Source organism: Dipodomys ordii, unplaced genomic scaffold, assembly GCF_000151885.1.
Source record: "Dipodomys ordii isolate 6190 unplaced genomic scaffold, Dord_2.0 Scaffold111, whole genome shotgun sequence".
Classification (NCBI taxonomy): domain Eukaryota; kingdom Metazoa; phylum Chordata; class Mammalia; order Rodentia; family Heteromyidae; genus Dipodomys; species Dipodomys ordii.
The window spans coordinates 2414690-2438265 of record NW_012267327.1 but is presented as its reverse complement, the minus strand read 5'-3'; the positions used below and the strand labels follow the sequence as shown (position 1 = coordinate 2438265).

General features: G+C 39.6%; 1 protein-coding gene across 7 annotated transcripts in view; it reads right to left on the bottom strand.

The window, feature by feature from the left end:
• Bbx (bobby sox homolog (Drosophila)) overlaps positions 1 to 21318 on the bottom strand; it is a 215737-nt gene extending 194419 nt beyond the window's left edge. For 4 of the 7 annotated variants that reach the window (XM_013028548.1, XM_013028550.1, XM_013028544.1 and 1 more), the window contains exons 1-2: positions 21154 to 21318; positions 17549 to 17619 (exon numbers count right to left, since the gene is read on the bottom strand). The gene's annotated coding sequence lies outside the window, so the exon portion shown is untranslated. Of the gene's footprint in view, positions 1 to 17548; positions 17620 to 19956; positions 19983 to 21007 lie in introns of those variants that run through there. The other 3 variants (XM_013028545.1, XM_013028549.1, XM_013028546.1) reach the window with 3 other exon arrangements.
• Between the last annotated feature and the right edge of the window lie 2258 nt (positions 21319 to 23576).

The following is a 23576-nucleotide window of genomic DNA, read 5'->3' as shown; positions in this document are numbered from 1 at the left end:
ATAATTATTTTAAAATTTTTAAAACAATATTAATGTTTTCAATAATAATTAGCATTTTGCATCCAAGAACTATACAGATTTCTAGATGATGTTTTAATTTTTGATGTCTAAAGATATGATCTCCCAGGATTATAACTGCTTGATGGATCTCTGTATATATCCATACAAATTGTGCTATGTACAACCCTAGGGGGCGCCACTCATATCAAAGAGATACTTTTTGCATATTTATTATGACAATTTCCTGCCAGAATGAAGTAAAGCATCCTGTTCTATGAAAAATCAATCTATAATGATAATTTTCAAACATTTGGAAATAAAGCATTACAAATTGCCATAAAAGACTCGAAAAAGGTGGCAGAACTACCTGGCTGTTACTCTAAGAGTTCAGGGATGAATCATGACCATTCCCGGAACAAACTCCCAAGAGCGAATTCTGATAAGACAAACCAGACTTCCTCTGGGAACTGTAGAGCAGAGGACATTTTCTGTCAAATGATACTTTCAAAATGCCAGTTTCAAAAAAGCTACAGGGGGTCTTAATTGACTGTTTAGTCCATATACATTTGAGTTGACTTAGTCATAGTGTGACCACAAGGTGTGTGGTCACAATATTTCACCACAGAAATTTCTTAATAAGGTCACCATAAGGAATCAGAGTACACAAATCACTTAAATCTCTCTTTTACAACTGAATCTGTTAGGGTTTTACAAACCTCTTTTCTCCTGATCAGCTTTAAGCGGTTAATACTTTCATGGATAGAACAAATCTAACAGCTCTAGAAAAACTTTTAAAATCTCTTTTGCTTAAGATTAGGATGAGCTACAGTGAGACTAGGATGGTTTCCTTAAGATCAACCTGTAATAAACTTAGGGCATTTGATAACCTAGCCTGCCATTTAATAATGTATTGTTGTTTTTGCAAATTCTTGCTGTTTTCACAGGACACAAGGAGCTACATCAAAGCTATGTCTCAGTTAACTACCAAAATCTCATTATACCAAAAAGTAAATGAAAGTCTTCTAGTAGGATAATATAATGATTTCAAAAGTAATAATGTAGCCGGGAACTGGAGGATGACGCCTGTAATCCTAACTATTCAGGAGGCTGAGATCTGAGGATGTCAGCTCAGACAAGAAAGTCTATAAGACTCTTATCTCCAAATAGCCACCAGAAAACAACAGTGGTGCTGTGTTTCAAAATGGCAGAGTGGTAGCCTTGAGCAAAAAAGCTAAGCAACAGACCCAGGTCCTGAGTTCAAGCCCCAGAACGAACAGCAACAAAAAAAAAAGTAATGTTGTAATTTATTATCTATAGCTTCATTCTAACAAATACACAACATTTTAGTTCTTTTTAAGTTTTTTGTTCTTTTTAAATCTCTTAACCGTTCGAAATCAATAATTATAAAAACCCACATAATCCTCCTGTGAAGATAGATGGTAGAATCAACTGGCTAAAACGGTTTTTTTTCATCATTTTGGAGCTAAGCAGATTTCTACAGAAAAACACAAAAGCGAAAAGTATTACATCTTAAATATAAGTCCACAACTCTGCCTTGGTCCTATTTCCTTAATATGGGCCTTCCTTTCTTTAAATTTAAAAATGATGGACAGTTTTGCTTGAAATCATCTGTCATATTCCTCTTAGAGCTAAAATTTTATCTATTCTCTTTAGATTTAAATTATCAGAATCCAGAACTATTTTCAGTTTTACACTGCAGCATAATGCTTTTTTTTACATCAAAGATATTCCATCTCTATACAATACTAACTCTGTAATTTTTTTGAAGTAAACTTCAGAGTTTACTTTACACTCGAAAGTTCCTGAGGAGCAATTAGTATATGGCAATCTGCCTGACTAGGCAGGTATACAAACAGAGAAAATCCTATTTTATACTGGGCTATAATGCCATGACTTAAACACCAGGCATTACAATTCAATGGGAATCCAGAGAGGTCCAGGTACTATGGAGTAGTACAAATGCCATGAAGGAAATACAAAAGATAGGCTAAGAGAATGAGCTAAGATGGAAAGCTCTTGCATGACCCTTGGAAGGTTAAGGAGCCTCTAAAACTGAAGTCTTCCATCTAAAACAGAAAATGATAATTCTTACATTACAAGGTTGAGAACAGGCCCACCATCATTTACAGTTTAAGGTAGGTAGATAGGTACTGTATCTAATTATTCTCCTGGCTTTTATTTTCCTATTCCATCTTAAATATCCAAACAAAAGAATACAAAAGCTCACAGTTTCTATGAGCAAGATGTTGGTACCCTTGAATTCAAATCCTGGTGCCAGTAAAAAAAAAAAAAAAAAAGTCAAATGGACTAGTTTTTCACATTGTTTTAATGCAGTTATTGAAATACTCAAATAGATTTAAGCACATCAGAAATTTAAGGCCCAAAGTTTGTAGCCCACAAGACATAAAAAATACCACATTTTCAAAACCACTGCTATTCTAGGTAGTTACACTAACCAAACAGGTTGAAAATAAGGAGAAAAAAATCTTAACTCAGAAAAGATAAGCTCTGTATTGCACAGGGAACAGCTTTCTAGGGAAATGCTCAGAATACTTATTTCTAGTCTCAGAAAGTACAAACTCAGTGATGTGGGTCAAGCCATCTATATGAATATATATGTTCATCTAGAAAGTGGGTACAATGATATCCTAGTGTCTACTACCTGACAGCATAGTTATGAATAAGGTTCAAGCAAACAAGATAACATCAATTAAAACACAATATAAATAAGCTGCAATAACAAATGTAAGGTATTATTACTACTATACTATAGTAATAACAGTGACAGCAATAATGATCTGGTCACTTAATAAATAAGATCAGATACATTAACTATTTACATCTTTATTTGTAGATCATGTCACAGTTGCAGGAGTGCTTTCAACAGAATTTAAATTTTCATTTAAAGGGCTGGGCAAACTAGACTATCTTTGTAAGGACAAAAGAGAACTTTCTGTTTACTATAAGGTATCAGAGAACCAACTTAGAATTCAGCAATTTATTTTTTGGCAGTATTAAAGGTTTGAAATCTACTCCAAAAGCGCACCACCATTATAGCCACGCCTCCAGCCCATTTGCTTTAGTTATTTTCCAGATAGGGCCTCATATTTGTTGAATATGATCTTCCTACTTCTGTCTCCCAGAATATAGCAATTTATTACTTTGAAGATATGAAATTGTTCTAAATAAACATATATCTGGTCAATCAGCATGGTAGAATCAAGGGAAGACACGTGGGTGTGGCTGGCTTCTAAAGAAAAGAGCAAATGTCACAATTTCTGAAGAGAAAATGTTCATCTCCTCAACTCTGAGAACACTGAAATAAGACAAGTTAAAACTGTCACACAAAATTTAGGCACATTCATCCACCACTATTTCTCTAGAGTCTAGAATGGGGTAGAAAGCCAGGTGCCAGTAGCTCACACCTATAATTCTAGCTATTGAGGAGGCTGAGATCTGAGGATTAAAATTTGAAGCCAGAGTCAGCAGAAAAGCCCACATAATTCCTATCTCCAATTAGCTACCAGAAAAAGTCAGAGGTGGTCTCCAAAGATCAGTGGTCTCCAAAGTAGGGTTTGCAAACCCAGATATGAGCAAGATGTTAAGACAGTCCTTTGGAGTGAGAGGAAATCTTAAGAATTCTTCCCTTATATTCAGTTTATATTATTTTTCTAATTTTCTATATTTTGTTATACAAATAACGTATTAGTAACTTATTACTTGTACTTTTTAACTAAATATACACACATCAGGGATACATGCTCAAATTTTTGTCCTAGAGGAAACAACATTTCAACTCTGACGGATCAGAGAATTAAGTTAAAAATATTTGGCTCAGATGGGCTTAGCCTGGGTTCATTTTTTCCTCTGGTAGATTGAAGTTAGCATTCTGTGAGGATGCATAAACATTTACATATACAACCAAGGTGAAGACTCTAGTCCATTCTAATTTCCCCTCCTAATTATCTCCTATCACTCTAAATTCACCAGTCCCATATGCTGTATTACACACTTACTTTCTATTTTATATTTGGCAAATGAGTGTTATTATTACTAAGTAAGAAACAGAATCACTGTCTTTTTATTCTGCAAGCTCCAGAAATATTAACCCAGCTTTACATACAATCTATCCATATTCTGTTGCCTAAATTAAATATAATCCAACAGATAGATTCCAGAATTACTGAACAGATATGATAGAAGGCAATGATTTGTTCTACTAAAAATTATTTCTCTTCACATAATAATAGTGTGTTCATTTATAAAGCTCCCCTATGGTATTTTAAGAGTAATGATTACTTAATATAGAGACCTGGGAATTATAAAATTTTAATCTGTAAAATACAGAGCCACAGCTAATTGAAGATCAATTACAAACAAATATGAAGCATCCTAAAATTATAATGCTAATAAAAATATAAAGTTCCATTTGGAAAAACACAGGCAAAACTTTTTAGAAAAACATCTGCTTAATGAAGAAAACTACAGATCATTTTACTTCTTAAGATTTATAGATAAGGCCATCTTCCTATGTTTGACATATATATGGGGAATGGTACTATAAGATCATATTTAAAATAAAGAAAGGAAAAACAAGAGATTCATGATCGCAGTTCTTTATGTAGCAAATTGATCACCGCAGACCAGGCCTATACATGTGAAATTCTGTACTTACACGTGATCACATTGCTCAAGACCTTTCAAAGTACAGAGAATTTGTATATTATTTATGCAGAGATTATGTGTAGAAAATTATTAACATAAAAACAAAACCCAGTTTTATAACAAAGCTGAACACATTCTCTCAGTCTTTAGTTTATAAAGTACCAGATGAGATGAGAATGTCCAAGCACATATGACACCTGTAAATAAGTTCATTGTTTCCATGAGAACTAGTAAATACTGAATCCAAAGGATTGTACTCCCTCAGTGTGAAACAACCCTTAAGACAGAGAAAAGAAAAAAAGAAACTGCATAGGGCTGGGAAGGTGGCTCAGTGGTAGAGTGCTTGCCTTGCATGCATGAGGCCCTGGGTTCAATTCCTCAGCATCACATAAACGGGAAAAAAAAAAGCCAGAAGTGGCACTCTGGCTCAAGTGGTAGCCTTGAGCTGAGGAGCTGAGGAACAGCGCCCAGGCCCACACACAGTTCAGGCCCCACGACCGACAAAAAAAAGGCAAAAAAAAAAAAAACCTGAACAAATTATTAATCTGTGATTCTGTTCCTCTTTGCTACTTTAATGTAAACATTAGGGTTGTTATCTATGTTGTGGCTTACCAAGAAATATTTTCCCAGATCAGCTGCTTCTTTATGATTTCACTTGTGAATGTATTTGTTATTAAAGCACCCAGAGTCAGCTGGAACGAACACTCAACAAAATATTTTTGAAACACGTTTTAATCTAAACTAGACTCTGATATCTAGAAGTGACTATCCAAAAACAGGCCACGATAAAACTGAGAGAAAAGACACAAATTCTGGGGTATTATTAAAAAAAAAAGTCAAGATTAAAAAAAAATCAAACCCAGTTTCCTATGCATAAATGAAAAGTAGCAACAAATTCACAGGTACCCCTCAAACCACAGCTTGGTAAATGAAGCTTAATTGCAATTCTAAGTGCAGGTTGTAAACATCCTGAAAAACCTAAAAGCTACTTGATAGAAGAAATGAGCAAAACTTACCTATAATCTCACATGGACAGGAAAACACATTTTCACATCGTTAGTATCCCATTAACATGTATACTAGGAGTCTTATGAATTTGTTCTTAATTAAACAATTTATCTAAAAAATAAGCATTCATTACAATAGTGTATATTTGTATTGGCATATGTTCAAAATTAATAAGTATACTTTTAATATTATTTAGTATATGTGAAATCCTCTTGGAGATGTTATAGTTAAACATTTCCCTTCTGTTCAGTCTGTCACTATACTGCCATTAACAACAACAAATAAGAAAGTCCAAAACACCTGACTAAAATATTACTTTAATGTAACTTGAAAGTATTATCAAAATTCAGTATCCAGCTGGACAAGGTAACACACACCTGTAATCCCAGCATTGTGCTGTGAGGCAGACAGCTAAGGCAAGAGAATCATCAGTTTGAGGGGTGCCTGAATTACACAGCAAGTTTCAGGCCAGCTTGGGCTAACACAATGAGCCCTGGTCAATCAAACAAACAAACAAAAATAAAACCAGTAGCTCTATAATAAATGTATCAAAAGGATGCACTAATTCTTAAATGAGGTGAAATTAAAGTCTTAAGTCAGATTTTTTAAAAGTTTCTCAGTCAAATTAGTTTTATAATCATAATAGCAATTAGGATTAAATACCATAAGAAACTTTCATCCTGTATCACGTCCAGATCCTATTATTTAAAATTGGACGGTTTTTCATTATTTACTCAGCATTACTTTTTATCATATCTATTAGAATAATTAGTAGAGACTGACTTGCACAAGATACTAACATCTATTAGTTTTTCTAGCCAACAGACTATATTTGCTTTAAAAACAAGGATTGTTCCATAATCATTGTTATACCACAGAAGACTGGGTCCGACATCAGCATGCTGGAAGCACTTGATCCATAAATGACAAATTAAACTGATAATGGCTTTTGCTACCAGAGTCTCACCTGCACTAGACAAAAAGTCTTAATTTGGAAATGTTCAAACATAATTCCAAAGAAGGAGGAGAAAGAAACCTATCAAATGTAACAAAACTTAAACTAATTCAAGTTACCAGCCTACTTGAAAGAGAACAAGGATGAAAGCAGTTTACAGCTGGGGGATGAAATAGAATAAATAGAAACCCAGTATTTTGGGCTGGGAAGGTAGCTCAGTGGTAGAGCGCTTGCCTTGCATGCATGAGGCCCTGGGTTTGATTCCTCAGCACCACATAAACAAAAAAAAACTGCAAGTGGCACTGTGGCTCAAGCGGTAGAGCGCTAGCCTTGAGCTGAAGAGCTGAGTGACAGTGCCCAGGCCCAGAGTTCAGGCCCCACGACTGGACCCCAAAAAAAAGAAAGAAAGAAAGAAACCCAGTATTTTTTATAAAGTATTATTTGGCTCAAACAATACCAAAGGAGCACAATATTATTATTAGATAGTCATCCAAATACTACTTGGCTAACATAAACATTCTACATATAAGTTTTACAATCAAGGAAAAAGAAAAGCTACTTTAAGTATAGAGAAAAAGTAGACAAAAAAAAAATTCAACCTTTATATCTGAATTAGACTCTAACTGCTGAATTAGCCAGGTACCAGGGCTACACTCCTATACTCAAGAAGTTGCAAATCTGTTTGGAGGCTATCCTGAACAGAAAAGTGTACTAGACAGTTTCTTTTAAATAACCAGCAAAAAGCATGGCTAAAAGTATGGATCAAGAGTAGAGTGCCAGCCAGCCTAGCAGGGGCAAGGTCCTGAGTTCAATCACTAGAACTGCCCTCAATCCCTGTCCCGCTCCCCCCCCCGAAAAAAAATTAATTTCAGATTAATAAAGCCCTGAGTACCAAATGCAACATGTTACTTTGTATTTTCTAAAGACAAATTATTTCATAAAAATCTATTCAACTTATCATAAAGTAAAATAAATCCAAAGCATATACCCTTAAACTATGTACAAAAACTGAAGAGTTAACCTTAACAATGAAATTAAGTTAAAAAAAAAACTGGTTAGAACTTTTCGCTGACCCCATCTCTAATTCATTTTGCTTATCAGATACTACAATGTGAAACTCACAAAGTAAAATCCACTTATTAATTTTGTTTCCAAGTAAATGTCAAAAGTATTTTATAACACTATATATGCTGTATTGTTATTCCTCTAGTACATTATATTCACTAAGTATCAAAAATTACTAGAGCACAAACAAACCTCATGGTAAGCTAAGAAATTCAACTCCTCATAAAAGAATAGATGATTTGGCTGGGAATGTGGCCTAGCGGTAGAGTGCTTGCCTAGCATGCATGAAGCCCTGGGTTTGATTCCTCAGTACCACATACATAAAAATAAGTGGTAGAGTGCTAACCTTGAGCTGAAGAGCTCAGGGACAGTACACAGGCCCAGAGTTCAAGCCCTACCACCAACCACCAACACCTCAAAAAAAAAAACCAGAACAGATGATTTCTACTGTTGTACCGAAGAATTAATCAATATGAAAAACAGTAATAGCTACAGACATTTCTATGCTAGGCAGACCAAAAAGAATGAGAGCTGGCTGTTCATCTGTAAAGAAGTTCTAAGCTAGTTTAGCCTTTGACAATGATCTCACAGGTGAAAATTTATAATAAGCCTTGGGTCAGAAACTTTCTCACCTAATTCCCTTAAAAGTGATAAAAAAAATGGGGTTCCAACTTTATCATTTCAAAATAAAGATTTCTCTTTTGGGAGAAAGGAAAACGGGGAAATCTTAGCTAAGAATTGCCTTAAACCTTTCATTTCTAGCTTCTTGGAATGTAACTCTAATGACAGGTAAATATAGACAAGGCTCAGGAGGCTGTGGCACTGCAGACAGGCAGTCTCAGCCTAGCAATATCACTTACTGTGTGACCTCAAACAAGTTATTTAACTTGAGACATAGTTTTCTCATCATTAAAATAGAAGTATTTTTCATTTGGAAGTTGTGGGAAAAAATGTAGCAAACTAAAACCTTACATAGCAAAGGAGGCTGGCTCTAAGTCCAAATTATCTCTTTCCATTCCTTCTAATGTACAATACTACCTGGAAGACTATACCAAACACACACACACACACACACACACACAAAACTTTCCCTTAACTATAAATCAAATTATGCTGTCATTCTATCACCTTAGAAAAAAACAAAAATGACTGGATAAGGAATTTGGTTTAATTTAGTTCAGGAAAACAACAGGTGTCTTTATTTCACATGGCTCTGCTAACGGCTCCTCATAATCCTTCCTAACTAATACTTACAGAAAGGAAAGTTTATCCACAATTTTGTTATATGGGTAAAGCTATGGATCTTTGAAAGCCAAAAGCTAAAAAGAAATTTCAATTCCATATTTCCATTCTAATATTTACAGGTAGTATCACAGGTACACAGTGCTGAATATGAGGCCCAGAAGAAAAAAAAAAAAGAGATAAAAGAGAGGGAGAGAGAGAATGATCAGGAAAAGGATAAGAAAGAAAAAGGACAGGAAAGGAAAGAAGGAAAGAAGAAAAGAGAGAGGAAAGAAAGAAAATAAAACTTTGAGAAACTCAAAAGATAATCAGAGTTTAAGAGCAGAGTGTAGACTCATTTTGTTCTAGCTTTACATTCCTTCTGTAGTCAATGAGAACTCTATATTTGGGAAATTGTGAGAGGTCCACTAACAGCTGAAAAGTAATGGGTTTGAAGATGGCAATATTATAATCCCTGTACTGATGAGGCTGAGAGCAAAAGGATCCTGAGTTTGAGGCCAGCCTGCAAGAACCTGCTCAAAAAAAAACAAAAAACTAAGAAACTCAGCACCTTCTTTTAATACTAAAAGGATCAACGTTGCTAATAAAATTCCCTCTGAACTACTCAATCTATATGAACTTCTTACACCAAGGAGTAAGTAATGAAAGTGGTATCAATAAACAATTCTTTAGCATAACAGTTTCAGTCTATATGAAATGAATGCTGGCTAGTCTTACCATAATAACAAACATAAAGACAAATGTTATTCTTATTCCAATTATCCAGTAAAAAGCTGGAAGTGGAGATGAGGCTTAAGTATTGAGCACCCACCTTGAATGAAGAAAAAACTTGAAAGACAGAACGCAGGCCGAGTTCAACCCCAATTTCAGAATGTGTACGCGCACGAACACACACAGGAGAAAAAAGGAAGGAAGAAAGAAGAAAAGGGAGGGAGGCAGGGAGGGAGGCAAAGAGGGAGGGAGGGAGGGAGGGAGGGAGGGAAGGGAAAGAAGGGAAGGAAGGAAGGAGGAAGAGGGAGGGAGGGAGGGAGGGACAGTTTTCAATAATACCTATGATGTCTCATCCTAGCTAGATCTAGGATGACACTTCATAATAAACAATAAATATTATATGTTCTATAGTAAAATATGTAAATATATAAAATATTCTTTCTAAGCAGCCTTTAATGACAGTCTGGGTTAGGTCTTGATACCAAATAAATCTTGATAGCAAACTGTCTCATTTAAAAAAAAAAAAAAACACAGGAGCCAGTGGCTCATGGCTATAATCCTAGCTACTCTAGGCTAAGATCTGAGGATCACAGATCAAAATGAGCTTGGACAGCAAAGTCTATGAAACGCTTACTTCCAGTTATTCACAAAAAAAAAGAAAGAAAGAAAGAAAAAGAAAAGCTCGAAGTGGAGCATTGGAAGAGCACTAGCCTTGAAAAAAAAGTTAAGGGACAGCACCCAGGTCCTGAGTTCAGCTCCTAGGACAAGTACAAAAGAACCTTTTGTTAAGAGGTAGTGTGTACTAATGTGTAACAGTACTGTTGAGAACCTTGACACCTGTTGGAGTTTTCACTTTCTTTGTTTCTGACAACACTTTTCATTTTCCCTAATGTTTGTTTTTTGCATTGAAATGTCAAGGATTTGGATGTTTCCCATTTATCCTCCCTTAATCTTCTCATTTACTTAGGTACCTATTTTTTGCAATGTGATTTGTTAAGCACCGTACACATAAATGCTTCTGAACTTCCATGACTTGATACAGGAGATATAAATTGATTATAAGGAATACACCCAATAGAATAATTATAATTTTATATATGTATTAGAAAATATTACAGATTTTCATTTTATGATTCTCACTTGCATTCATAGTCCTTCTTGATAGAAAAAGAAACGGTTTGTCACACCAAACATTATAAAACAATTACCATATATCCCCCCCCGTGCAAAAAAATAGGCATAGCCTATGGCAAGAAATCTAAGTTCTATGATAGACCTTTACATTGTATGTGCAGGGCCCTGGGTTCTACTATCCTCAACCCTAGCATGTCCAAAAAGAAGGAAAAGAAAAGAAAGAAAACTATATATAACATAGGACTATCTCTCTTTCCATTTCAAAGTGATTAGCTGACAGCACTGAGCATTTTCTCTCATGACTTTGCTACATACTAGGATGTCTTAGATCATTAGTTCTCAAATTTTCTTTCATCAAGACACATGTGATTAGTATTTATACATGGGACAAGGATTCCTCTAGTTTGTAGACACAGATAAATTATACTGTTTTCAGCTATGCTATGCCTATTGAAAGAGCTAGGAAAGCTATTTCCTAAAACCAAAAAAGCACTGTGGTATATTTCCTTTTCTTTCCTAAGTATCTGTCAAGCAACTAATGTCAAGTTCAAAATGCACCAGGTACAGGGGTGGTAGTGACTCCTATAATCCTAGCTACTCGTGAGGCTGAGATCCAGAGGATCACAGTACAAAGCCAGCCCCAAGCAGAAAAGCCCAAAAGATTCCATTTCCAAAAATAAGCAAAAAGCCAAGCTGGAAGTATAGCTCAAGTGAAGAGTACCAGCCAAGTGAGCAAAATGAACAAAAGTCCTGCCCTATGTTCAAATCCTAGTACTAGAAAGAAATTTAAAAAAAAATAAAATAAAATGTGCCAAATGGTAGTGGCTCACATCTGGAATCCTAGCCACTCAGGAGGCTGAGATCTGAAGAGAGTGAGTTCAAAGCCAGATGGGGGCAAGAAAGTTCCATGAGACTCTTATCTCCAATAAACTGCTCAGAAAACAAGCCAGAAGTGGGACTGTGGCTCCAGTGGCAGAGCACTAGCCTTGAGTAAAATGAAGCTCAGGGGCTGGGAAGGTGGCTCAGTGGTAGAGTAAAATGAAGCTCAGGACAGGCACCCAGGCCTGAGTTCAAACAGCACAGGACCAGCACACATACAAACACATACACACACACACACACACACACATATGCATGCATGCATTCATGCACGTACTACATGCCAAAATTAAGACTCATTTGGGAGTAGTTTTGAGAAATGTTGAACATCAGGGTCAGAGTAGAGTGAGATCCATTTGCAAATAATATATGTTTGATGCTGACTACAGATTACTATATTGTGTAGTTCTCATACTATTACAGGGTATATACTGATAAATCTGTTTTACTCATACAATATTGGAAGTTTGAGAACCATGAAGTGACAACTAGTGAGCAACTGGGGCAGCAAACGTGGAACCCTGAGCTCTTTGGCTGCAAAGCCTCTACACTTTGCACTAAATGTGCTATGATGGGAATATCTACCAAGGATGATGGGAGGGGGCCCTGTCAGTCCTGCAATCATGCTGACTGAATGTCACCACATTGTTGAAACTGGAACCGCCTAAGCAATGAACTCAGAGTATGACTTCTCTTCCATTTTTACTCATCTATCCCTAAACCAGAGTTTCTCAAAGTTAAGCAGAAGACTGCCCACCTACTTTAGAATCACCTGCTGTAAGAGCTAAAAGTTCCTGGACCACTCCCCACGAACAGGAAATCGGAATATTTGGTAATGGGATCTGAAAACCTCTTAAGGCTGATATTTTTCAAACCCTGTAAGTCACAAAATCAATTTAGTAGATAATAGTTCTTATCTTTTGCTTAATAAAAAAAATAGCTAACACAGATTTGGTTTATAAAGATAAATAGGAATAGAAAACATCAAAGAGACCGCACTTAGTTTTTGTTCTTTTTTTTGTAGATGGGAATGTATTTCTTACCATATATATTTATCCAATATATTTGTCAAATATACTTGGGAAGTGGATACATTTTGGAAGTACAGCTGCTTTAAAAATATTTTTATTCTCATTTCTTTTTTAATAAGTTAACTGTCTTTTGTTATAAAAAACACAATCTCACTGGGCGCCAGTGGCTCACGCCTGTAATCCTAGCTACTCAGGAGGCTGAGATCTGAGGATGGAAGTTCAAAGCCAGCCTGGGCAGGAAAGTCCTGAGACTCTTATCTCCAATAAACCACTCAGAAGTGGCGCTGTGGCTGTGGCTCAAGCGGTAGAGCACTAGCCTTGAGCTGAAGATCTGAGGGACAGTGCCCAGCATTCAAGCCCCAAGACCCACAAAAAAAAAAAAAAACAGAATCTTGTACATCCCTTTTAGGACATAATTTCAATTAAGAGCAATCACCTGCAGACCATGTTTAACTTCTAATTTATTTAATGTTTTGCAATATTTTAAATTTCTCTAGAAGCTCATAAAATCTATCTCATCATAAGAATTCATTTCTACAACCTTCTTACTATGTAAAGTTATTTAACAACCTAGATCCTCAAATTGATTCACATAATATTGCTTTGTTTTCTTGTAGATATATAATGCTTCATGGTATTTAATAGTTTGTCTTTCATTTCCTCATTCTCAATCCTCTATGTATACTTTTAGATTGATAGATTAATTGATTGATTGATTGATGCCAATCCTGGGGCTTGAATTCAGTGCCTAGGTGTTATCCTTTTTACTCACGGTGAGTGCTCTACCATTTGAGTCACAGCTCCACTGCTGAGTTTTTTGGTGCTTAATTAGAGAGAAGAGTCCCAAACTTTCCTGCCCTGGCTGCCATCAAACCCTGATCCTCAGATCTCAGCTTCCTGAGTAGCTAGGATTACAGGTGTGAACCACCAGCGGCAGATGACAGAATTTTTTTAACTGGAATACCTTCTTTAGCATACCCTTGTATACTTGGCAATTCCTATCATATCATTTTCTTTGAAAGAAAATAAATGAAAACAATACTCATTAATACATGCAACATTTCTCAGTATAATCTCTACATTTTTAAATGATGTAACAGTAAACTGATATTTTAGGGAACTGTAATTGCCTTCTAAAGGATAATATGATCACCTATGAATGCTGAGTGAAAGTATACTCAAAAGTTTCCTCATGTATGACTTAAAATACAGAAATATCTACAGTTTGACACATTATGTGATGACTGCCCTTAAGGTAGCCAAAACCTACTGATGGAATTACAGCCACATAATCTTTAAGCTGGAAGAACCTCTGGCCAGTCTTAGTCCTTAGTACCTTCTGAGTACTGTTTCTCAAAGTATAGCCTGAGGACCATGTACATCTGATTTATCCAAGATACATGATAGAACCAAAGTAGTGAAATTATAATGTTTTTATTAAAGTTGTACTTGTTTTCATTTCATAGTGAGAATAAAGAATCTGAGTAAAAATATAGGAGAGGAGGTATGACTCAGAAATTCTTTAAAAGTGCACTAGATGGTCAAATCAAAAAAGCAAAAACCATGAAGTAGACTTCTGGAAGTTCAAGAAAAGAAATTTTTCCTTAATTGCCAGCTAAAGTTTAAATTATAATTTACAAATTTTCATTTATGGTGAGAAAAATATATCAAAATTAATTCACCTGTTAATTTGAATATCACAACTGTAAATATTTTCAACATTTCTGTAAGATCCTAATAATAATCTAGGGGTTTCCTTTAAATTGACCAAAACAAGTACATTTGTAATGACACTATTTTCAAAAAGTTTTTTTTTTTTAAACAGAGTTGATCTGTGAAACATTTACTTTCCTAAGATTTCTAATATAAAGTAACTAATATGTATGGTAAGATAAACTATAATATAGCTCTTGGGGCTGGGAAGGTGGCTCAGTGGTAGAGCGCTTGCCTTGCATGCCTGAGGCCCTGGGTTTGATTCCTCAGCACCACATAAGCAGAAAAAGCCGTCCGTGGCGCTGAGGCTCAAGTGTTAGAGTGCTCCCCTTGAGCTGAAGAGCTGACAGTGCCCAGGCCCAGAGTTCAGGCCCCACGACCAACAAAATATATACATACATATATATATTATATATATATACACACACACACATATAGATATGGATATATATATTTATATATAGCTCTTGCTTTTACCTACACTCTTCATGACATACTTTATGTACGCTAATGACTAATAATTAGAAATGCCTTTCAATTCTATTGAAAAATATAGCTTTTTATTATTATAGCTCTGAATTACACATTATTTTCAGACTTTTTGTTATCTCTCTATTAAAAGCAAAGTTATCTCCCAAACTATTATAGTCTCACAAAATATGACATTCCTTCAAAAATTTGCATCTGAAGATAAATGGACTTTTTTTTAGACTAAAATTTCTGTCTTTTTAGATTATCCAAGTCTCTGGTGAGAGTATCCCTAAAACCACTCTAGTATGACCAAAGATGTAATACTACAAAGCAAATAGGCCACCTTTATAATAGCATTAAATATGAAATGCAAACTAAGGCTTCAGTTTCAGAACTCAATAGAGATATGTAGAATAAGGAAATGGGAAGTTTGAAAACATTTGATAATGGAGAAGCAAGAACTTCATTAAATTCTTATTTTGAGAAGTAAGCCTCACACCTAATAAATACATTTAAGATGCAAATAACTGGTAATTCATTAACAAGGTGGCTTTTTTCAGATTTTAGCAAGCATTTATTTTAGTATAACGAGATTCAGGTAGAGAGACACAGAGAAGGGAGAAAAACATTTTCTAGTCACAATTCAAGAAATGGGAATTAAAGACTCCACAAGAGGTTTGTTAAATATGTCCATTCCAAAAAAAAAAGGTACTGGTGGCTCCTGTTTTATAATCCCTATCTCCTCAGGAGGCTAAGACCTGAAGGATCATAGTTTGAAGCAAGCCCAGGCAGAAAATTCCTTAAGAATTCCAAATAACAAGCACAAAAAAAGGGAACTGGAGGCATGGCTCAAGTGGTAGAGTGCCAAGAGCACAAGGCCTTGAGTTCAACCCTAGTTCTAGGACAAAAAAAGCGAATGAACTACAACAAAAAAATCATCATTCCAAGTTTTCTACTATCAAAACCACTTCCTGACTTCAAAGAGAAAGACTGTGGCTGAAAATACTGTTTTAATGAAGCAGTCATTTAAAATCTTGAAATGCAGGAGTTCTTCAGATTGCTTTTATTCTAATATCAATGCTTATACTAATTTCTGAATTGGGTACATATTTATCCATAGAAAAAGTAACATTAAAAGTTCGCTAAGTAATGAACTTCAATGTATAAATGTATGTTTTGGAATACTACTTCTATCTGTTGCAAAAACAAAAACTTCCTCCTAAGTAAGTTTAAAAAGAAAATGACACTGAAATCCACATACTTTGGTGTACACTAAATTCATCTTACAAGAACAATTTCATTGTGACTATTCCAATTGGCCTGTTATATATGTGACATATTATGAGATTTCCAATAAAAAGAACTACCTTGCTAGTGCCAGTAGCTATATAATCCTAGATACTAAGAAGGCTAAGAACTGAGGATCACCTTTTATAGCCAGCCGAAGCATGAGACTCTTTTCTCCAATTAACGAACAAAACCGAAAAGTAGAGCTGTCTCAAGTGATAGAGCACTAGCCTTGAGCAAAAAGTCAGGGACAGTGCCCAAGCCATGAGTTCAAGCCCCAGGCCTGGTACAAATAATGAAAAAAAAACCCACTAATTATGTAGAGTAATATTCAAATTCTGTAAATGTGTTGGATGCAGAGTTTTAGATTACCTACAGTCTTTATTGCCAAAGTATATTTTGTAACTGGGTGGAGACTACTACCAACGCCTGATCTTCAAACTCAATATATTTTATTAATATACCCAATAACTCACCTAGCAAAACAAATATAATATTTGAATTTTGTTATGGAAACTATTCATCTTCATGCATAAAACATAATCTCCAAATTAATATTGGTAAAATAAAAAAGTACTTCAGCTGCTTTTAACAATAGCTAAGGTGTTCCCTCAGAATGGGGGGAGCAAACTTGCCAGTCTTCTGCTCATTCTGTGGTTTCAAATGCTCTATAAATCTTCCTTTCACTACATCTCACAAACTTTTATCTACGTCTCACAAACTTTTCAGACACTATCCCTCATATATTTCACAGATTTTTCTATTCAGAAGGTATATATCTGGAAAAAAAATATTTTCAATCTCAAAGTCACTTTATTTTTTATAGAGATTATAGAGATTACTAAAATTCTTTTACTTTCTCCAACTACGTAAACTTTGAAAGAAATTATAGTCAGTTTTTAATTAAGTTTACACTTAAATTTACTGCACTATCCAATCCCACCTTTCCCAACTTAAAAACTGTTACTAGCCACAGGTTATTCAGGATGAGAGATGTGAAAAAGCAAGAGGCTTTCTGCACATCATAAACTGCAAGCTTCCTATGGTACTAATATATTTATTAAGCCTTCAACTCAGTGTAAAGTTTCATTATCAATTCAAATGCCTATCAGAAAACTGGTTTTCAAAGGGCACTTCTAGATAAACAAGAAGTGAATATTTAAACTATCTTAATAATAATAGCCTGGAAATGAGGTCTAAAAAATTAAGAATCATAAACTGACTCCTACTATGAGAAACTCAGTTAGGTAGGCTTTCTGGGGGTATGGTAACTTCAATAAAGCCTCTTCTTGGGTGAACAATAAGGGCTGTTATGTTATCACTAATCGCCCTCCAGCTTCCCAGTATGAACAGTTTGCATACTTACCCAGGAAGATAAATGGGAAGTACCCGGGAATAAGATGAACAGCAGCAAAGCCTTTGTCGTATGACAGTGCCCTATAAAGTACAAATAAAGGGTGTATCATCAGTAAGGCTTTTCAGTAATAGGATCCCACATCCTATAGTACCTATGAACGAAAGACACCAAAAGCCAGCCCGCCAGTTCCCCACTAACTCCTTACCTTTCTCCACCCTGCGCCAAGCAAGAGCTGTAGGGACAAGAAAGGGAAAGCACAGAGGACAGGAGGACAGCCCGGCTGGCTTTCCAGGGTAGGGTCTTTCTACAACCCTCACTTCCTACCACCCCCCTCCCCACGGTACAAAGCAGAAAGTTGATCCGTTCTGCAGAGGCAAACCCACACTGGGATCATTCATCAACTTGCACAAGTGATCACCGCCCCCAGGATAAATACACCAGTACACCAAATCACAGAGATCGATAGGCAGGCAGTCGGAGAGCCTCCGCACAGTGCCCGGGAGCCAGCGGGAGGTGCCACCGCGGAGGCAGCCGGTCCAGGTATCGCGGTCCTCCAGCCTGGCAGACCCGGGCAGCCACAGCCACCTCCCAAAAATAAATAAATAAAGCCCGCTCCGGGTCCCAATCCCGAGACTGGAGATTGGAACAGACTGGAAAACACGTTCGCCAGAGCCCAAGGTGGAGAGCGCAGGGCCGGCGGGACTGTGGAGGTCGGGGTGGGGGGAGCTGGGAGGCGCGGAGGGAGGCCGGGAGGGAGCGGAGGATCCCACCCAGGCTTTGTTGCTGGTCACCATCAAGTTTGCATCTTAGTACAAAATGTCGATCTTAAAGGCTGACAAGACAGAAGCAAAAGGCAGAGGGAGAAAAGAGAAAGGCAAAGAGTCCATCTTGCTTTGGGGAAGAGGGAGAAGGAAAAATAATAATGATGATGAAGTGCAAAGCCCACCCACTGGGAGGAACGGGGGGGGGAGTCTTCCCAACACCTTTCCACCACGGAGGAGCAACGAGTGGGGTGTCCCTGTAGCCCATGCCCGCTCGAACTGGTGGCGGTCTGGGCAGAAAACGCCTCCCTATCCTCCTCTTCTTCCTCCTTCCCCTCCTCCCTTCTCCCGTCCCTCCTCCTCCCGTGCCTCCTCCTCCTCCTCCTCCTCCTCCTCCTCTTCCACCTCCTCTTCTCCGTCCTCCTCCTCCTCCCCGCGGGGCCCCAGCGAAGATCCCGCCGCCACTGCCTCCGCTGCCCCCCCCTCCTCCCGGGGAGCCACCACCACCACCACCGCCGCCGCCCGGCCCCGAGCTACCATTCCCAGCTTGGACCACGCGGCGTGGCGCGCGTGGGGCCGGGCTCTGGGTGGCCGCGCGGGGTCGTTCGCGCCAGGGACCCTCCGCGCCCCCTGGCCGCCGACTGGCTACAAAAGTCTAGGGAGGAGAGGAGGTGGTGGTGGTGGCGGCGGCAGCGGCGGGCAGGGGGGAGGGGGAGGGAGGATGCGCGTGGGAGGGGGACCCACGCCGCGAGTGGGTCACCCCGAGGGATGGCGGAGAGGCTCCCCTCCGTCCCCGCGCGGGGAAAGCAGCCCGGCCCCCGTCAGCCAGCCCCCCGAGAACGCCAGTCCGCGGCCGGGAGACGAGAACTGGACGTGTCATTAGCAGGACAGGCAATGGTTTCAAAGCCCCAGGCCAATGACCATTAACCGAGGCAGAGCTCGCTCGGTCCCCATCCCCCACCACCTCCACCCACCTCCTCCCCGGCGGCCCCCCCCACCTCCACCCCACCTCGAGAAACTTTTCAACAAGATCTACCTGGACGAATGTGTCCTCAGACAGTGGAAATACTGCCTAGACCCTACACACAGGGAAGGAAGGGGAATGCACGCTTTATTTTCCTTTCCACAGAAAGGAAAGCAAAAAATAGCTTTCTCTCTCTCTCTCTCTCTCTCTCTCTCTCTCTGTCTCTCTCTCCTCTCTCTCGCTCCCCCCCCTCCTCTGTCGTACATGTTGTGTCTTAGCTTTTTGCATCGTTTCGTTTTACCTTCCTCATTTAGCAGAAATGATCGCGGGTATTATTTCACACAGAAACGTGTTCCAGATTCTAGGATTCGAGGTTCTGGTCAATTACAAGACTCGGGTACGGTCTCAGTTACGTGAAGTTTCAATACAATACCCCCCGAAATAAATAATTTTTTACCAAAAAGAAATCATACACAGCGGAGGGTGAGCGAGCGAGACGAGGTGGAGCAGGGAAGGAGACCTCGGGTCTGATTTCTGTAATTTACTAGCGACCCGGATCGCAAGCAAATAACAGTGTAACACGAGTGTGGCTCCCGAGGACGGGGGAGCTCTTTCCAGAGGCGTCGACCCCATCCGCGGATAAAGGAGCTGCAAGTTTTCTGTCATCGCGACCAGGCGATGCCATAACTTACCTTCAGAATCGAGACTTTAAAACGGCCAAGGCCTTCCTCCTCCCCCCACCCCCACCCCCAGCCTCGCTCTCTCCACCTTAAACTTATTGACACAACATAATCCCACATTCAAGCAAAATCCTGACACAGCCTCCCTCCTCCTCTTCCCCCTCCCCTCTCTCCTCCCTCCCTCCCCCTCTCTCGCTCTCCCTCTTCCCCTCCCCTCTCCCCCCCTCCCTCTCCTCTACCCTTCTCCTTCTCTCCCCCCCCTCAGCTCCCCCCAAGTCCTCCCTCCAGGCTACCCTGGCACTAAAACCACACTTTCTCTACTCGCCGCGCGTTGGGTGAGGGGTGGGGGGTGGGGGTGAGAGGGCGCCGATCCTCGGGGCCCGGAACACCCCAACCCCAACTCTCCAGACGAACGAGCCACCGGGGCTACTGTTCCCGGTCACCAACGCACACGAAAACGCTCCGTGAATCCACGGAGGGCTGGGCTCCCGCACCTTCCTCCCCGGCCCCCGGCTGCCCAGGCCCCACCTCCCCCGGGCAGCCCGAGCCCAGGCTGGGGCTCACCACGTACTTTCACCGAGATGGAAGTTTGGGGCTCCCCGGGCGGCCACGAGCCCGCCCGCTCGCCCGTCCGCGGGTGTGAGGGCTCGGGGGTTGTTTTGTTGTGTGTGTGTGTGAGAGAGAGAGAGTGTGTGTGTGTGTTTTCCTCTCTCTTCCCTCCCTCCCCCCCCCTCCGGGCGGCTCAGCCCCGCGCCCCGGCTCCGTGCCCCCCTCGGGCGGCGCAGCCCTGCGCCCGCCGCGAGGTGTTGGTTGCAAACGCAGCCTGGCACCGGCTGGCCTAGTACTCCCCAGCCCGGCCCCCAGCCTCCCGCCCGCCGGGCACTGCCTGCGCGCCCCCCGCCGCCCCCGGGCCCGCCGGCGCGGCCGCCGCCACCCTCGCCCCCGGCCCACCTCGCCCGACCCAAAGTTTTGGCGGCGGGGGGAAAGTGCCCCCAGGGAGGCGGCGGGCCGGCGGCGGCTCCGGACGCGCGGGGTTCCCTCGCCTTCCTCAAGTCCACCCTACCGGCTGCTGCTGCCGCCGCCGCCGCCGCCGCCGCTGCTCCCGCCGCCGAGTCCTTGGGGCTGCAGCCCCGCGGCTCGCAAGTGAGGAGGAAAACAGAAAGTGCGGAGAGAGCGCCCGCGGAGGGCGCGGGGCCGGGGGGCGCCTACCTCGCGGGCTCGCCGGGCGCGAGGGCGTGTGTGCAGCTCGCCCTCCGCGGCCAGCCGGGGCTCCTCTATGGGAAAGTGCAGAGGAGCTCGCGGAGCCGCTCTGCCTCCGCTCCACTGTACGCTGCTCCACATACAGTACATGCAACCCGGAGAGACTGAAAACACTCATTTTATATAAGGCAGCCTGCCATTGGCCCGCGCCTTGACGGACAGGCCGCGCGGCCAAACAGGAGGCCCGTTACACCCAAACACACGCACACATACACACATTTTACTGAGACACACAAAGATCATCACATTTTTCTATTTTCTAATGTTCGGGACCTGTAGACAGTAGGAGAGGACAGGTAGCGAGGCCCAGCGGAGTTGAGGGGGCAGGGGGGAAAACCCTGTCTGTGCCAAGTTGCCAGGCTTCAAAGTGGTGTCCTTTTGACTTGGGAGGGTTATGGTAATAAACTACAACTCCACTGGATATGGAAGTGAGGGGGATTTTTCTGATCGCGGCTGTGTGGTGCCCCATGAAAGAGGCGTGCATTGTATTATGATTTTACAGCCTCGTCTGGCTAACAAGTGGCCAAGAAAGGCTTTTATCAGCCTGAATTTCTTTTGTCAATGGGCCAGCTATCACATAGGCCAAAAGAGTGCAAGATAAGTTTATTAGGGCTATAATCTGCTGGGGTTGATAGTGCCTCACTCCTAGGTAAAATCAGGGGGAAAGAAAATCAATGCAACGAACAGAAACAACGATAAACATTTTACAAAAAATAGCCAGTCTACTTTCAGCTGGTCAGAGGAGTTCAATCACCTGTGCTGCAAACGTGCTATACAGTAGAAAAAGTGTGGAAGACTGGCAGTTGACCCTTTGCCTTAAAAATAGGCCTTTTTGTTGAATATATACTAGATTAATATTTTATCATGTATTTACATGTATGTGGCGTGGGGGCTGTGCACATACATTCATATGGTTTTTATTTTACATATTTTCCATCATATGTGAATACTATCTATGGTGTGACTTTGGAGATAGTGAACATGAGAGATAATCTTAGTGATTTTTTTTTCTCTATGCATCTTCGGGAGATTATATTTGACAGTCTTATATAAGCAAGTCAACAGGTTGTTGGGGGAAAAGCCAAAACTAGAAATTAAGAGGAATAAATTTTAGACTCAACTCTTAATTTAACTAGTTGAGTAATCTTCAGCGATATTTAGTCACTAATTCTCACAGTTGATTTTAGTTTGTATTTTAAGATTAAAATAAGCAGCTTTTCCCAGATTGCCTTCATTAAATGTTTATTCAGCATCTACTATGTGCCAGGCATATTATCCTAGGACCCAGATGTTTTTGTAAGGTTCCATCTGACTAAGAGTCTGTGAATTATTCTTAAACACAAATATTTTGAAGACGGGGTAAACAATATGATTTTATAGCCTAGATGCATAGCTTTAAAGTTAAAGGAAACCTGAATGAGAACATACTCCAAGTCCCCTTTTATTTCCATGATGCATCTTAAGTTTTTTTCTCACATCTGTAAAGATGACAGTTATCAAATGAGTGTACAAGAGTGGGGAAGGAAAAAACATAACTTTATAATGTTTAGAAAACAGTAATATTTACAAATATACTTATTTTTAAATGAAAATCATTTTCAGGGAAAGGATATAAAAATCCAGTATTTTCAGATAATATTATCAGAGGTTATAGTAATGACCTCTGCATTTAGTTGACAGAAGGGAAGTGTTCTTTATCGACGTTACACTGCTCTGAGGTCAGTATTAATAAGTATTAATGATAAGTATTAAAATAAGCATTATTTTTTCCTATCCATAAGACAAATGAAGACAGGACAAATTAGATAGGATGTTTGATATTGTACAGAATACCAGTAAAAAAAAAAATACTTAAACCCAGAACTTTCAATACTCAGCAAAGGATTTGAGTAGCTTAACAAACCTTTCTTCAAAATGACAAGTTTTAGGAATTAGATGCAGTTGGAAGCAAAACTTCCAACTCACTATGGTCTTTTTTTTAGAAAAAAAAAAGATTCACCAAGAATTACTGTATTTAACTGCTGGGTGTAGTATTAGCAATTATTTGCTAGTATGTATTTGTATATCTTGAAAAACATAAAAGACTAGCTTACTCCTCACTTTTACCCCCAAACTCCATCATAGGAAAACATACTTTATTTTTATTATCACAAAAACACTTTTGGCAAATTACTCTTTACTTTGAACAATTATTTAAAGCCAGAGCCCTCAAAACTTTAGGTCACACATTATTAGTAAAATGAACAGGAAGCCTTTGCATATGCACATTCATGTATACATTAAAATGTCACTACTTGAATGTTATTTATTGTTATAAAGAATATAGTCAGCAGAACAAAATTAAATAGAGTTTTTTTTGTTAACTTTTTTTT